At 40.4% G+C, this 13,589-nt stretch overlaps 1 pseudogene; it reads right to left on the bottom strand.

Moving 5' to 3' along the window:
• Nucleotides 1–298: 298 nt before the first annotated feature.
• Nucleotides 299–12,490, bottom strand: LOC120987482 (annotated as a pseudogene).
• Nucleotides 12,491–13,589: the final 1,099 nt, after the last annotated feature.

The raw sequence follows: 13,589 nt of genomic DNA, 5'->3' as shown, positions 1-13,589 counted from the left end.
AAAACACTCAAGACAGAATTGAAAATTATTTTTTTATTACACCTCTCACAATATACAATATTTATATACATATTACCTTAGGAATGTGATTGAATATTTAGAATTTATATATTTGATTGATTTCTTTAGTTCTGTCTCTTTTATACGGTCCCCAAATATTACATATCTTTTATAGCTTTGGTCTTCTCATATGGGATTAAGGGGCCTTTTAGGTGGACTGCAACCTCTCCACCTCCTATAGTTATAACCCTGCTGTACAATGCTACACTCTAAAGCATTTCTATGTGGATGCCTGGAAGGTCTCTTGTAAGACCACTATAGGTTAAAACATATTTCAATTATAGCAACTATGGCAAGTATCTGTTATGTTCTCTCAATGACATCCACATTCTTCAACAATCATATCTTCATGGTGCTTCAAGACCACCTTTCCTTTTTCATACATCAGCATAGATAATGGGCTCATCTTCACTGGGCTACATGAGGAACAACCAACTATGTCTGGATTGTAGTATTTCACCAAGCTCTAAAAAAATAAAATAAAGTATATTCTTTTTTTTATCAAGAAATGTTAATTTATCATGAAAGGATAAATGTAATGGTAAAGTTGATAAATATAAGGTAAGTGTATAGAAAAAAAAATTACCTTAATATAAGCATGGTTTGTTGGCTTGAAGATCTCACTTAGGAGGGTGGGACAGGCTCCTTCACATCTGTATGCTTTGAACTTCTTGGGATAGATTATCTGGTTTCCCCATCCAATCTTTTCGAAGTCCACAATCATATCCACTCTTCTGCACAAGGGTCTTCCGTCTTCAATAGGTTTGGTGGGAAAGTTGGCAATGATCATGCCATGCATTGCATTTCTGCCTTTCTTAAGTATCCTAGCACCAGATACTGGGGGCATCGCATATTTAGAAGACTCGAGAGTCTGGATTAGGTTGTGATATCCATAGAGGTTAGTAGAAGGAGTGTCCTTGGTAAAAACCACCAACACAATTCTTTCAATTGAAACTTCTGTACATATGTTTCCTTGACCATTCTTGGGCATTTCCTTGTTCTTCATGTCTTTTTGATTATTAGAATTTTCTTCTTGATGGAAATAAGTTTGCATCATTCTGGTGATAATGACAGTCTTCGAAGTCGATCCACTTTCACTACTAAGATCGACTTTCATTTACTCTAAAAAGATCTTCTTCACTATGATAGATGTCAAGGGTCACATCATGGTTTCTCTCAGTAAAAGAAAGCTGCATCCTCAACTCTGCCAATTATATTTCATTGTTGCTTGTGAGGGAAGACATATGAAAGGATAACACCCAATGATTTTTCAGTTGAGAGCAACCTGGAAGCAATAAAAGCAAATTAAGGTGTGCTACATGATCACTAATTTTGCCAAATACAAAGCATTTAATGTTATATTCTCTATAGGGTAGCAATAATACATTAAGTATTAAGTACATTAGGTATTTAGTAAAACCAGGAACAATTAAAGGGCTTCTGTCACCCCCCAAACAGCGATTTTCAATATTGGACTTAATATAATTGCTAATGTATGCAGAGTCCATATATACCCCTCTTACCTCTGGCTGTGCTTTAAATTCTTTAAAAATAGTACTTTTGTAATATGCAAATGTCTTCACTACCAGCAAGTTGGGCGGACTCGGTATAGGGTTAGGCTCAATGGTATAGAAGAAGGTATTCCCAGAACCACGGAGATGATTGTGAAGTGTAGAATGGAGGTCAACCAAGACATCTGTGCACAGATCTTCTGTAATGTCTCTCAGGAGATGTTGCTCAGAACCAGGGGCGTAGCTAGAAATGACTGGGCCCCATAGCAAAAAAAATTTATGGGCCCCAAACGCCCCCGGATCTCCCACCCCCACATACCTCTCGGACCTTGCCGCCACATCCGCAGCTCCTCATGCACTTGCGACGGTTACGCGTAGGACTGAGCACAGTTGGTCACTGGCAACGCATTTGTCCAGTGTAGGAAATGTATGAATCTAAATGTCTGTGTATTAAAGTAGGACTAGTCAGAACTGCCGCCCAGACTGCGGGACCACTCCAGGGGTCAAGTCCTGGGAAAAAAAAGTGTAGGAACTCACCCAAGATCCACTGCCACCCCGACCCCCCCCCCCCAAAAAAAAAATATATGTACTGTATATATTTCGTAGAAAATTCAGTGCAACATAAAACATAAACAAAAACTGGAATTTGCGCTATATATATAAGCTCCCCTTATATATAATTTACTTACAGTTCTGAAGACTCAGGGGTGCTGGCTGGCTTTGCCTCAGGAGTGCTGGCTGGCTTTGCCTCAGGAGTGCTGGCAGGCTTAGCCTCAGGGGTACTGGCTGGCTTGGCCTCAGGGGTGCTGGCTGGCTTGGCCTCAGGGGTGCTGGCTGGCTTGGCCTCAGGGGTGCTGGCTGGCTTGGCCTCAGGGGTGCTGGCTGGCTTGGCCGGACAGAAGGAGTGTGGGAGACTGTGAGGTCTTTTTTCTCCAAGCTGCTCCGGAAAAAAAATATTTTTCATTATACCTCAGGTCAGACCACCAATTAGACCCCCAATGTTAATCAGACCTCAGCTAACAGCCCTAGTGCACCCTCCCCCCTCCCCTTTAATAAAATCATTGGTGGGCAGTGTGCCCTCCCCTGTATTAAAATCATTGGTGGGCAGTGCGCCCCCCCCCCTCTCCAGTATTAAAATCATTGGTGGGCAGTGCGCACCCCCCTTCCCCAGTATTAAAATCATTGGTGGGCAGTGCGCCCTCCCCCCCAGTATTAAAATCATTGGTGGGCAGTGCGCCCTCCCCGAACCCCGCCCAACATTGGTGGCAGTGGAAGTTCCAATCAGAGTCCCAGCAGTGTAATGCTTGGGCTCCGATCGGTTACCATGGCAGCCAGGATGCTACTGAAGTCCTGTCTGCCATGGTCAGTTAGTGAGCAGCATACTTCTTCTTGTAACTCGTCACAGGTCTGTGCGGCGCATTGCTTATGCTTATAGCAATGCGCCACACAGACCTGAGACGAGTTACAAGAAGAAGGAGCGTAGGGCGGCCACAGCCCATGTAAGTATGCTGCTGACTAACTGACCATGGCAGACAGGATTTCAGTAGCGTCCTGGCTGCCATGGTAACCGATCGGAGCCCCAGCATTACACTGCTTGGACTCTGATCGGAACTGATGAAGGGGGGGGGCCGCCCCCCATCGTACCACCCCCTCTCGTACCGCCACCCACTCGCTACACCCAGTGGTGTAGGGCCACATAGCCATTGTTATGGCTGCTATAGCGATCCCTACGCCACTGGTTGCAACCAAACCCAGTCAGCACACAGCTTCTTACTCCTCTTCCTGACCTGAAGCCACTCCCCCTCCTCACTTCGCCTGCCTTGCACAGTGCACGCAGGGCTCGCCTCTCAGCCTCCGCCCCGCCCCTATGTGATATTAGTTAGCAACTTAGCTGCGGGCCGCGCCGCCCGCAGGTACGGCTTTACTGTGGCTCTCCTGGCTTGAGGGGGTCCCATGGGCCCCCCTGACTTAGGGCCCTAGTCGCAATTGCGACCGCTATAGCTACGCCAGTGCTCAGAACTTCTCCAAGAATGAAGTGAGGTATTGAGTGTCAAGTATTTATTTCATATAAGATATGAAATCATAAAAATTATGATTTCATATTTTATGAAATATGAAATTTTTTATTGGATTACATATAAGCGCCAGTTCTTTTATTGATGGGATCTAAAGTCAATTCGTGCAGCTAATGAAACAGGGTACAATTAGTTATATAAAATATAATTTATTACAAAAACAGTAAAAATGGCATAGAAATTAATACAAGGACAATATCAAAATTGACCACAAGATGGTGCTCCACCGTTTACGCAAGGCTCACTTAGTTTACTACATCAAGTACAATACAATGCTACTCTTTTTTTTTATCTAATTATTACCGATTACTGTACTGGTTATTAAAACATTATGATGCAACGAAAAAACAATAGAAATCAATCTGCAGAAAGTCCCTTATGCTCAATCAAAGAATATGGCAGTAAAAGACACCTTATAAATATGCCTGTTGGCCTAACTACGGATAATAAAATCCGATCAGAGATCCCACTCTGATAGAAATATTACAGGAATTCTAATGATGTGCACGTTCATTAAAATTTCCCATAAAATTACTGTTTTAACACTATTGACCCACTAATAATGGGGTCTCAACTATATGCCAATTGGAGCAATTTATAATTACTGCAAATGAAATAAATTATACATTACCCCTGGCTTTGGGATAAAGAACTTTTAGAATGGACCCAGCTTTCCAGGATTTAGAGTTTCTTTTTGCGAGTCTCGGGTGTGTCCCTGGAAGAATTCCTTACGGTGTAGGGAGCTTTTTCTTAGGACTAGGAGTGGTAAAGATGTTCTGTGATCTGTCACGTCCTGTGGTACGTTCCTGACGTGTGAAGTGATGATTCCCTGCTCTCCAAAACTGGATCAGATATTCTAATCCTTATCTATGTCCATCCCCTCTTGGATTAGGGATTTCCAATTAGATAAGGTGGGTGTGATGTATGTTAATCATAGGGATAATGTCACTTAATTGGCATTCCTTAGAAACTTCTGCCCATCTACCACTTGATGGCACTGTTGTTTCATATATGAAATTTAAATGTTCAGGACTGCCAAATGCACACATATCTAACCTGTTCATATGACTTTCTTAACCTTTTCCCATTACATCAACCAAGGAGGTACTCTTTCTGACACTTTGCTCAGACCGACTGGCGGTATTAGAAGTTTCCCTAATCATTGAATTTATGGGGCAGATAAGAATACAATAGTCCTTAGAAAGTTTTATCCAGTTTGTGTATCTTAGCCATCCAAATGACTAATTAATTGCCGTCTAAGATAACTGAGCTCTTCTCTAAAAGAAGATCCTCTTAGTAGAAAACCAGCTTATATGCTTCTACAGAATATACTCTCATTGATACATATGTGGCATAATATATATATATATATATATATATATATAAATGTATACAATGATACATTATCAATAACTGGATATGAATATACAAACATTATATATATCATTGGTTAAAATATATTAAATTATATGCAATCACACGTGAATATATACTTTATACTGGTGATTATATGGAATAACGCTGCATACCAGTTAAACTTATCCTAACCTTTTCTGGCTTATTCCAACAGAGAGTTTGGCCTCTTAAAGGTAATGTGAATCTCCATTTTGGTTCTAATATTGTCAGACCTTAATATGCAGATATAAATATGCCCGACATGAGGGTTCTCTTAACTTCTATATCTATGGATCGAAAGTTTGCATGTTAACACCTTTTGACTTTTCATGTATATAAACTCAACAAAGGTCAAGGCCACAATAGACACCTCTTCTACAGTATTATGTAAATGAAGCAAGTCATCAGGTGACAAAATACCTGTTCATACAAGAAAAGTCTGCTTTAATGTCTGTAAAACTTTGCTTGAGAATTAAAAAATACTTTTGTGAGGGAGAACACAGCTAATAAATTTTATTTTTTGCAGTAAAGCTGCCATAATGTTTTAAAAGTGAACTGTTAAAGTTTTCAGATCATATCTATCTATCTATCTATCTATCTATCTATCTATCTATCTATCTATCTATCTATCTATCTATCTATCTATCATCAATTATCTATCTATCTATCTATCTATCTATCTATCTCCTATCTTTCAATTATCTATCTATAGATTTGCAATAATTATGTCATTATGTTTTGAAGATAGTTATAGTTTCTACAACCTCTGAATACATTTGTGTTATTAATCATTCAGTATATATTCAGTGATAAACAGGAAACTTTATTTAAATACATGATTTAAGTATAAATTAAAATTGTCATGTCCAGATTTTATAGAGCTAGAAAAAAATTATTAAAATGGTATCCAATTAGTGATTTTATGTGAAATAAGAAATTGTTTATTATAATAAAATAAATGGTTGATTATAATAATTAAAAAAAAACAAAAAAAAATATATAATATACACTGCCCATCCAAAAAAAAAAGTTGCCACCAAAAATATTTTGTTGGATCGCCTTTAGCTTTGATTACGGCACGCATTCGCTGTGGCATTGTTTCGATAAGCTTCTGCAATGTCACAAGATTTATTTCCATCCAGTGTTGTATTAATTTTTCACCAAGATCTTGCATTGATGATGGTAGAGTCTGACTGCTGCGCAAAGCCTTCTCCAGCGCATTCCAAAAATTCTCAATGGGGCTAAGGTCTGGACACTGTGGTGGCCAATCCATGTGTGACAATGATGTCTCATGCTCCCTGAACCACTCTTTCACAATTAGAGCCCGATGAATCCTGGCATTGTCATCTTGGAATATGCCCGTGTCATCAGGGAAGAAAAAAATCCATTGATGGAATAACTTGGTCATTCATTATGTTCAGGTAGCCAGCTGACCTCATTCTTGGAGCACATACTGTTGCTGAACCTAGACCTGACCAACCCCAGATCATAGCACTGCCCCCACAGGCTTGTACAGTAGGCACTAGGCATGATGGGTGCATCACTTCATCTGCCTCTCTTCTTACTCTGATGCGCCAATCACTCTGGAACAGGGTAAATCTGGACTCATCAGACCACATGACCTTCTTCCGTTGCTCCAGAGTCCAATCTTTATGCTCCCTAGCAAATTGAAGCCTTTTTTTCTGGTTTGCCTTACTGATTAGTGGTTTTCTTACGGCTACACAGCTGTTCAGTCCCAATCCATTGAGTTTCCTTTGCATTGTGCGTGTGGAAATGCTCTTACTTTCACTATTAAACATAGCCCTGAGTTCTACAGTTGTTTTTCTTGAATTTGATTTCACCAAACATTTAAGTGATCGCCGATCATGATCATTCAGGATTTTTTCCTCCGCCACATTTCTTCCTCGAATACGATGGGTCCCCACTATCCTTCCAGTTTTTAATAATGCATTGGACAGTTCTTAACCCAATTTTAGTAGTTTCTGCAATCTCCTTAGATGTTTTCTCTGCTTGATGCATGCCAATGATTTGACCCTTCTCAAACAGACTAACAACTTTTCCACGACCACGAGATGTGTCTTTCGACATGGTTGTTTATGAAATGAGAAGCAACTCATTGCACCAGTTCGGGTTAAATAACTTGTTGCCAGCTGAAAGAAAATCGCCCATGCAGTAATTATCCAATAGGAGGCTCATAACTATTTGCTTAGTTAAATCCAGGTGGCGACTTTTTTTTTTTGGACAGGCAGTATATATGTAGCCTGAGCCTGTACCTAAATTTGTACTCATACATTTTAACATCTTTTATTTTATACTTAACCACTTCTAGACCAGGCCTTTCTCCTGACAGAGCCTAATTTTACAAATCTGACATGGCAATAAAGTTGGAATGCTTTTATTTATCTATGCTATTCTGAGACTGTTTATCCGTGATATTGTACTTCATTTTAGTAGTAAATTTGCATTGGTATGTTTTATCTCTATTAATTTTTTTCAATTATAAACTTTAAGGAAAGTTTGGAAAAATTTTCAAAATTTGAATTTCTCTGCTACCTCACAAAGTAAGCATTTATTAACATTCACCACATGTTTACTTTATGTTGTCATCATTTTGTAAATGTCCTTAATTTTGTTGGATGTTAGAAGACTTAGAATGTTACAACCAATTATTCAAATTTTCAAGAAAATTTCTCAAACATTTTAAGGACCAATTAAGGTTTGAAGTGTCTTTGAAATGTCCCATAAATTACCCAATTTTAGAAACTACACCCTCAAGTTATTCAATGCTGATTTTAGAAACTTTGTTAACCCTTTAGGTGTTCCATAAATATTAAAGCAAAATGGAGGTGAAATAAAAAAATAAAGAAATTTCTTTCAGCAAATTTTACATTTCAATCCATATTCAAGGGTTAACAGCAACATTGATTACTGTTATTTTGCAGTTTATAGAAACACCCCATATGTGCTTGTAAACTGCTCTAGTGGCAAATGTAAGGGCTCAGAAGGGAAGGAGCACCATATGGTTTTTAGAGGGCAGATTTTGCTAGAATGCTTTTTGGGTGGCATGTTGCAGTTGAAGCGACACTGAGGTAGACCTAAAGTGACTTTATTTGGAAAGTACAACACTCAAGGAAGTTATCAAGGGGTATAGTGATTGATTTTACTCCACAAGCGTTTTATAGAATTTAGAAACACTTGGCTATGAAAATGAAAAATATTATTTTTTTCAATAAATGCCCCGGATTTTAATTTTCAACAGGATATAATGCACCCCATGTTTTTGACTAATTTTTCCTGAATATGGCAACATCCTCTATGTGGTCATAAACTGCTGTTTGGTGTATTCAGCAGGATTCAGAATGGAAGGAGAGGCATCTTAATTTTCTAACATAACATTTGCTAAAAAAACTTTTTGTGGGAAAAGCTGTACTTTTTATTGGCAGCATTTTGGGGTACATTTGGCCACTTTTGTCTTGAGCTTTTTAAGGGTTTTTTTCTCACTTTTTCCACATTACCGTTTAGAACTTGTACATTTCATGCTCCGATGCTCTCCTTTACCGTATGCTGAATTGCACAGGGAAAAGGCATTTTTTGGAGATTTGGTGACGTACTGGGCTCTCCTTAGGGACTGCTAGGTGGAGGCTTCTGCTCAGCAGTGAGCCCGGTGACGTCACTGGCACTAATGGGTGGGCTTTAGAGCTACCCTAGCCTGTAAAATGGACACTGCTGGGTGGAATTCTCTGCCTAGCAGTGTGCCATTGTAAAAAAAAAAAAAAAATTGCCCTGTGCGATATAGTGCGGGGCAAGGGAGAGCATTGGAGCATGAAATGCCCTGATGCTCATATCAGCGGGTCCGTAGGGGTGAAGATGGGGATATGTCCGGGTTCAGCTCTGAACCCAGATAACCCCTTTAATGACAGTTAAAAGGGAATACTTACTTTAAGGCTGAATCTACCTTTGTAAACTTTTTCTTTTTATCCTTTTGAAGCATATAAAATGAAACAATGTTTCAATCGGTCTGATTTAAAAGTTTCTACTATTTTGTTTCTACAGTTCCTATGCAGACTGTGCATTTCCATGGTATCAGACAACAAATATACTCAGTGTAGTCTGATTCTGAATAATAGAGATTAATGAATGAATTGGATTTATCCAAAATTTTGTAAAAGCCTCAAAAACGCCTCCCATTCACCCATCCCTTTTTTTTCCACCTCGAAAAAAGAAGTGTGGAAAAAAGAAGAAGCATGTCCTGTCTTGGGGCTGAATCTGCTCTGAACCTCCTATTGAAATGGGATGCATGAAAAAAATGCTCGGTATGTGTCCATACGGTTTTTTACGCTTTTTCTGCACGGTTTTTTGAGTGGATCTGCTCCATTGCATGAAAAATGCTGGAAACATGCATGGTTTCTTGGTTTCTGCTCTGAATTTTGTAGGTTGATTTTCAAGAGCTGTCATTTGAACATACCCCAGGTTGTATCCAAATCTTTGGTGATTAAATTTTGGAGAGGGAAAAAAATTATTAGAAAAATTTAAAAGTCTTAAAAAGTGAGAGACAAAGTGAGAAAAAAAATGTCTCCAGGCCAATTGGAGCACTTTAAATTCAGGTAGAATAGATTTGGACCCAATGAAATCCCAATGAAATCAAACCCGAATGATATTTTGAGCGTTTCTCTCTTCTCTACTGAATATTCTTTTGTCTGATCTTTATTTGGGGTAACAAAGTAGGGTTCATATAGAAGACAGTATGAGTCTGCAAGACTTAGGGATTAGACTGCACAGAATCACTATACAAAACATGTTTGCTGTCTGTTAACATAGAGATGCACTGCAAAGCAGCTATAAATATCAAATAATAGGAATTGTGATACCCATCACAAGCACATGCCATCAATGTCAGTTAGGTGTGGGCCTAACTTCTGGAACCCACTCCTATCTCCAGAACAGGGCCCCTAAATTGAAGGTAAGCCAAGCGCACATACATGGAAGTAACTGGCTTGGTTATTCTCGGCATTCCCATAGTGGTGAATAAAGAGGTGGCCGTGTATGTGCAATGTGCTCTCCATTTATTGCTATAGGTTTTCCAAAAATAGCCGACTGCTGGCTTGGCTACCTCCGGCAGTCCCATAGTAGTGAATGGAGAGATGACAGCGCATGCGCAGTGCAATCTCCATTTAGTGTAATAGGATATCTGAAAATAGCTGAGGGAGCGCATTCAACTGTTTTTAGAAGTCCCGCAGCGGTAAATGGAAAGCATGCTGCACATGCATGGCCACCTCTCCATTCAGTACTATGAAAATGCCAGATATAGACAATTTCAGAACTCCCATAGCCGCAAATGGAGGGTGGTCACACTTGTGCAGTGTGGTCTCCTTCACTTTGGGGGTCCCATTCTGGAGATAGGTTCCTGTCTTACCTCTGGGACCTATTCCTATCTGACATTGATGGCATATCCTAGCATTAGGCCATCAATGTCTGAGATAGAAATACTACTTTAAGTCCTAAAGAAAAGTTGCTTTATTCCTCATTTTATTAGCACAATAAAATAAATATGGAAATTTATGGTAACAAAAACTATTTTGGTGGTGCAGCTAAAGAATCAGAAGAACAGAATGGTCCAGGTTGCATAGATCATTCTCCTTTTCCATGATAAAATGTGATTAATATTCAGAATGCACCATCACCTGGCATTGTGTATCTCCATAAAGAGTAGTTTAAGCCTTTGATCCGATGATCCGTTAAAAACATTGTTCAATTTATTTTTTCATGAATGGAGCATGATATAAACCAGATAGACAAGATGGGGATCAGTCGGGACATCCTCTGCACAGATGTCAATTCTCTTGGGGTAACACATTGAAACAATAGAAAAAGACAGTGTTCTACAAAAGAAACAATCAGAAAATGTCAGGCATGAGAGAAGTCCTACATTCAGGAGTGTGAGAAGTTTATTAAAGCCGCAGAGAGGACATTTTCATTGGTAGAGCGAAAGTTATATGTGAGGTGGTATCTGTGAAGATGAAGAGGAGATGTAGAGGGAAGCAGAATTGGTTAGGGCTTTGTAGGTTACAAGGAGGACTTTAAATTTGGTTCTTTGTGTGATGGTCGGCTAATGGAATGGCATTGGTGTGGAGATAGCAGGTTAAATCACATCTGTCTATCATGAGGTGTCTAGCAGGTGTTTGACTATGAACAGAGGTCTAACCAGGAGATGAAGACCACTGGTAGTGTGTAAAAATATGTAGAGCTTTAGCCAACAAGGTCACCAAGGAAGAGAGATGTGATGGAGCCACTCTTCCTTGCGCCTCACGTAATGTGAACCAAGATTCATATAGACAGTCAAAAACTAACAGCTGGGGTACTCAGGACAATAGGGAATATCTGTAGATTTTAATTTTTTTCTTTTTTTTTTCTTTTAAACATAGTTTTTATTACTGTACCATATACAGTTACAGAAATTAAATCAGTAAATGGATTTAAGATGGTAGCAGTTTTACACAATATACATAATACAAATAAAGTAGTAATAACAAAGTAGTAACAAGAGGGATTTTCTAATAATCCGGAGATTTTAGCACAGAAGGTTGGGGTAAACCTTTAGCATGGGCCAAGACAAAGCATTTGTTCCCATTCATGTTCTGCCCATGCAACTGCATTCACAGGTAGCAATCATCCCCTTTGTATGAGAATGAACAATAGCCACTGTGATTATTCATCCCCATACAGATTCATTGTATATTGGCAGCACATGATGCTTGCTCATTTGTCAGGTGTTTGGCACCACATGTAAAGATTAAAGGGGTTGTGAACCTTTGGGGGGTTTGGGAACCCCCTGAGCAGATCTGCAAAAATAATCATACTTACCAGCTTCCTGGTACGGCTCCCGGCTCCTTCACTCTATGGCCTCAACTACTCTGCTGGGATATCTGGATGTAAACTTCCTGTTTGATGCCGCCGCAGCTAATCACTGGTCGCAGTGGTGATGTGCTCCCTTTGTGTCATGACAAATGGTCACGTGATGCAAAGGGAGCAGGATACCGCTATGGCCAGTGATCAAATGCAGTGGGATTAAACTGAAAGTTTACATACAAGTTTACATGCAGAAAGCCTGGGGAGCAGTCAACGCCATGGAGCAAAGTAGCTGGTAGCCTGCTCCTCAAAGGCAGGTAAGTATGCTTCTCTTTGCAGGTCTCCTCAGGACTCACCCCTTCACAAGGTGCACAGCCCCTTTAAAGGGGTTTTTAATTTTTTTTATACTGATGACTAGAGATGAGCGAATCGAATCCAACGAAGTGGAATTCGATCCAAATTTCAGGATAAATTCGATTTGCCGCAAAGCCAAATTTCTTCATGTTTTGTAGTGGCGAATCAATTTAACTTGAAATAGTGTAAAAACCAAAAAAAATCATACTTACCTCCTCTATTTGCTCGCAACATGCCATCCGCCGCCATCTTGATTGAAGATCTCGGCTGAAATCTCGTGCGTGGTGAAGTATGACATAACCACGCCGGCTGGCATGATGACGTCATCTCGGGCTGCACAACATTTCTGTCATGGTGGGGAGTGGGGGGGAAACTCTCCACCGTATAATGTAGGAGAACGGGGAAGCAGCTAGGCCTTGACACCAGGAAAAGGGAGCAGGTAACCTCCTAAGCCGCCCTAATCCTGGCCCCGACTCCTAACCGTATGAGCAGACCTAGATGGTAGGTGGGCTTATACACAGGAACCTCGTACCCTGAGTTGCCCTGATAATGCCTAAAAAATGGTAAGGAGCAGGAGATGACCTATTCATCCCAGATGCGGATGAACAGGAGTCTCCACTGGCCTAGCTGCAAGGAAAAGGACAGCCAGTGAACAGCTACTGGATTGGCAGGTAAGAGCCCAGAAACAACATGCCGCGGCCACAATGACGTCCAGACCCCCATGCAGACAGGAAGCAAGGCGGCCCCAGGCAGAGCTGCTTACTGACTTGTGATTCCCCTCCAGGGAACCCAGACACCCCCTTCCGGAGGTTCAACAGATAAACAGTGGAAATGTCTAGCAACCATGCTGGAATCCAACACCAAACATACCAGACATGGAACACCAAACTAGACATAAACACACACCCAAAACACCAAACAAGACAAACAAGACAAACAGTTGAGGATGGGAAAAGTACAGAGGGAACATGGTGACATTGATGTCTAGCTAAGAGGCCCTCCTACTGGACAGATGGTATATCTAGGAAAGGAGCAACACTCCAGCTAACACAAAGGCTGGAGGGCAACTGACCGCTAAGGCTACTTTCACACTAGCGTTCGGAGCGGATCCGTCTGATGTTTCATCAGACGGATCCGCTCCGATAATGCAGACGTTCGCATCCGTTCAGAACGGATGCGTCTGCATTAAAACTTAGAAAATTTTCTAAGTGTGAAAGTTGTCTGAGCGGATCCGTTCAGACTTTACATTGAAAGTCAATGGGGAACGGATCCGCTTGAAGATTGAGCCATATTGTGTCATCAACAAGCGGATCCGTCCCCATTGACTTACATTATAAGTCTGGACGGA

The sequence above is a fragment of the Bufo bufo genome, chromosome 1 (genome assembly GCF_905171765.1).
Source record: "Bufo bufo chromosome 1, aBufBuf1.1, whole genome shotgun sequence".
NCBI classification, from domain to species: domain Eukaryota; kingdom Metazoa; phylum Chordata; class Amphibia; order Anura; family Bufonidae; genus Bufo; species Bufo bufo.
Note: the sequence above shows the minus strand (reverse complement) of the source record. Positions and strands in the feature narration are given on the sequence as shown.